Here is a 3,967-nt window from a genome sequence, read left to right on the forward strand (position 1 = left end):
CTTTACTAGTACCGTAGGTCAAGTTAAACTTTTGTCTCTTTTTAAGTTAATCCTAATTACCCTACTAAGTAGGTTATTTTAGGAGGTGCCTACTAGTTTGGAGCCTCCCCCTGAATTATTGATCTGAACTAAAATTTAGTTCTGAGTTTATGTCGATTACTTTTATAATTATAATGAACTTGATGATAATTGAGATTTGAGTTGGTCTTGTAATTATTTCTATGGTTTGACTTTGGTTTGGTTGATTTAATTTTATGTTTTGAATTTTGATTTGGGTTATTTGATTTTACATAATATATTTTATATTTGGGTATATAGTATTGGTTAATTCCTACTAGTTAGATATAATTTTGGAACCCAAGCTTTAGTTTGTGTTTTGGTTTGAGTTACTAGTGACATAAATGATTTATTTGTTGAGCTGGACTTGTATCCAAGCCCAGATTTGTTGTATACTGCTTTTTGATTATTAATATTATATCCAAATTTTTTGATCTAGTTGTGAAATTTTCTAATAACCCTTTAAGTTTGTTAATTTCAATTTTTAGTGTTGAATTTTCCTCCTCAAGTTTTACGACTTGATTTGGATTTGATTTTTCAATTTGTTCTTTGAGTTGTTGGTTTTCCTCAAGGAGCAATTTATTTGGATTTTCTTGTTAAGTTAATTTTCTATTTAAACATGCAATGACTTTAAAAAACTTATTTTTAAATTAAAGTTTACCTCCTCGGAACCTTCGGAAACAAATACGGACTCGTGGCTCGATTCAGATTCAGGCTCGTCTTCTGATTCGTCCTCCGATTCTGATTTGTGGGCCATCAGCATCAGATAGCTTCGATGCTTTTGATCTTCAGCATCCGATTCATCTGAAGACGATTCGTTGCACGTTGCTTTGAGTGGCTTCTTTTTGGTTGCCTTGGTTTTGTCGTTCTTCAACTTTGGGCACTCGTTCTTGTAGTGACCCTTCTTGTTGCATCCGAAGCAAGTCACATTCTTTGGTTTAGTAGTGGGGTTGATCTTCTACAAGTCATTTTTGCTGAAGTTCGTCTTTCTCCTAGTGAACATTTTTCTTACCAAGTTCACCAGGTGTTCTTCGTCTTCTGAGTCTTAGTCAGACTGACCTTTAGGTTCAGGAATGGTTCTTGACTTTTCTTTGGAGGAACCTGGAAAAAGAGCAACACCTTTCTCGATTCTAGCATTAGTTTGTTCATGTACCTCAAGTTCACAAAATAATTAATTTGTGTAACTTTAATTTTGAAAGATTCTTCGAAATTTTGTAGGCATCCACGATAGATGCCCACAGTGTATTTTGAGGAAATGCATTTAGGGCGTACCTTATTAAGTCGCGATTCTCCATTTGGTGGTCGATGGTGTGTAGTCCGTTGAGAATGTCTTTTATCCTCACGTGGAGTTGACTCGCTGATTCTCCTTCCTGTATTTTTATATTAAATAACTTATTTAAATAAAGATCATGTTTAGTTACCTTAGCGTCGTTGGTTCCTTCGTGTTGTTCGATAAGCTTGTCCCATAGTTCTTTCGCATTTTCGTGTGGGCCCACTCTGTTCAGCTTCTCCTTTGTTAGCCCACATTGTAGTGTGTAGAGGGCTTTGAAGTCTATCTGGGCTTTCTTCTTCATCTCCGGATTCCACTATTCAGGGTCCATCGGATTTCCGGAGTTGTCGAAAGGAGTCTTGTAGCCTCTGGTGATGTTGAACCACTGGTCGAAGTCTGTCTTCAGGTACACTTCCATTCGCTTCTTCCAGTAAGGGAAGTCATCGGCATTGAATAGGGGAGGTCGGCCGATGTTGTAACCCTTGGACTGGGCCATGAATCCTGCACACAAAGAGAGAAGAGAGAGAGGGTCCCAAGACTTGGCCCGTCGACCTAGCGGGGCTTCGCACTAGTTATCCGGTTGGCCCGTCGACCTCGTTGGATTTCTCCTGCACACTCAGTCAAAGTGTTATATCATAACAAAACTAACTTAACCTACTTTGTCATTCATCAAAATCTAAGTTAGACTGTTAGTGCTAACTGTACCAACATAAAGGACCTGACACTAGGCTGAAGTTCAATTAGGTCAAGAGGATATGATAACTGGCAGGAAGCCTAAATAGGTCAAGAGAGAACCAAATATTTGACAGTAAGTCTAGTTGGGTGTGTAAGACCTGACAACTAACTGAAGTCTAGTGGGACATCTAGCAAGAAGACTTGGTAGGTCAAGAGATCAAAGTCAAGTAAGTCTACAAATAGTAAATAGAGATAAGTAATGTAGAAGAGAGATTCGGTGAGGATGAGTTTCCATGGAACAATAGGTGTTCGTCCAACTTAGATCCATTTTAGAAATTTAGGTTAAGACCAAGACTAGATCCTAGTCTTGGTAGGACAAGATGTAACTCATAATCTTATTTTATTTAATGTGTTAACTTTATTTTGTAAAAATTTTTGTTATTGGACTAACTTGTTTTTACAAGAGTTAATTGTAAAAAGTCAATCTTGAATGAATAGAGCTCAAGGCACCTCAGATAAATCACTAGAGACGCCCTACACAAGATGGAGGCACCCTGGCGTAGATAAGCTTCGTAAATGAAGTTTTGGTCAATGAAGGCGCCTTTTAGCTGTTGGAGGTGTCTTTAAGAGGATAATGGCCAAAGTTTGCGAATTAGATCAGTGCCATTGGAGGCGCCTCCAATGACCTATATAAGGCAGTCTCGACCAGCAATTTCAATACAATTTGTTTTACAAGCTTCCTCAATCATTGTGATGCATTGTATTTGTGCTACTATTGTGTTACAACTCTATTACGCCTAATTACCACAGACCGACCAACACCGATACCCGAGCACAACCAAATTCTCCATCTTCGTGTTGGGTAGCAAACCTACACTTCCTTTTTTGCATAAGGAATTGTAGGTTTGTTACATTTCCTTCGTTTATGTATTTGATTGCTCTATATTAGTGAATTACCCATCAAGAAAGCCTCAAAGTGTTTGGATTTTGAAGTAGAAGTCGTCGAAGACTCCAAACCAAGTAAAATACCTGTGTATTATTTTCTACCTTTTCTTACTTAGGTTTTTTCCGCTACGTACTTGTTTTAAAAATAAAAAAGAGAAATTTTAAAATAATGTGTTCAACCATCTCTCTCACGTATATCAATCCTACAGTTTCTATATGACCGATCATGATAGATTATGTCCATTTAAAATATAATAGGTGTCATGGAGTCCAATGTTATTTTAACTGGACTTTCACTTAGTAGTTGTTTGCTAGCTTCTGTACAACAAATAATCATTAGATTATGTTCATTTGAAATATAGTGGGTGGCATGGAATCTCCTTAATTTGTTTTGCTTATTGAAATGGTGAGTGAACTAAATTATCACTTTCCAATAAGCAAAATCAAAATGATATAATGATTAAATTTTACAAATTAGTAACTAGTTATGACAAATTGTAAAAACTACTTGCTAGCTTCTATATAAAGTCTAGAATTTAAATCCAGTTCAGAAACACATAATTTTTGAACCACACATAAAATGGAACATCCATTTATCTTCAATTGAAAAGGAAGTGCTCATCTGATTATTTCACTATTATTATTATTATTATTATTATTATTATTATTATTATGTAATATTTACCTGGTTGGATTGAAGGAAGAGATCGAAAGAATAATTCTATTATAAGCAAATCATAATTTACATAAAAAAAATGTAACGATGCTCAAAACTCTTATTATAATTTAAACTCTCATTGCTAACAATGTATAGGATTTTAATCCATTTTATAAATTGATAATTAAAACCTTAACATATTTACTTAAAATGACTAAACAACGTAACTTTTTAGTTTATCTAATAAAAAATTCTAATCTTTTCTAAAATTTATCTTAATAAAACTCTAGTTATTTCTAAAAAACACTAATTGATAATTGTTTGGGGGAGAGACGATTCTTGGAAAATGAACATGAGAATAT

Source organism: Zingiber officinale, chromosome 7A, assembly GCF_018446385.1.
Source record: "Zingiber officinale cultivar Zhangliang chromosome 7A, Zo_v1.1, whole genome shotgun sequence".
NCBI lineage: Eukaryota > Viridiplantae > Streptophyta > Magnoliopsida > Zingiberales > Zingiberaceae > Zingiber > Zingiber officinale.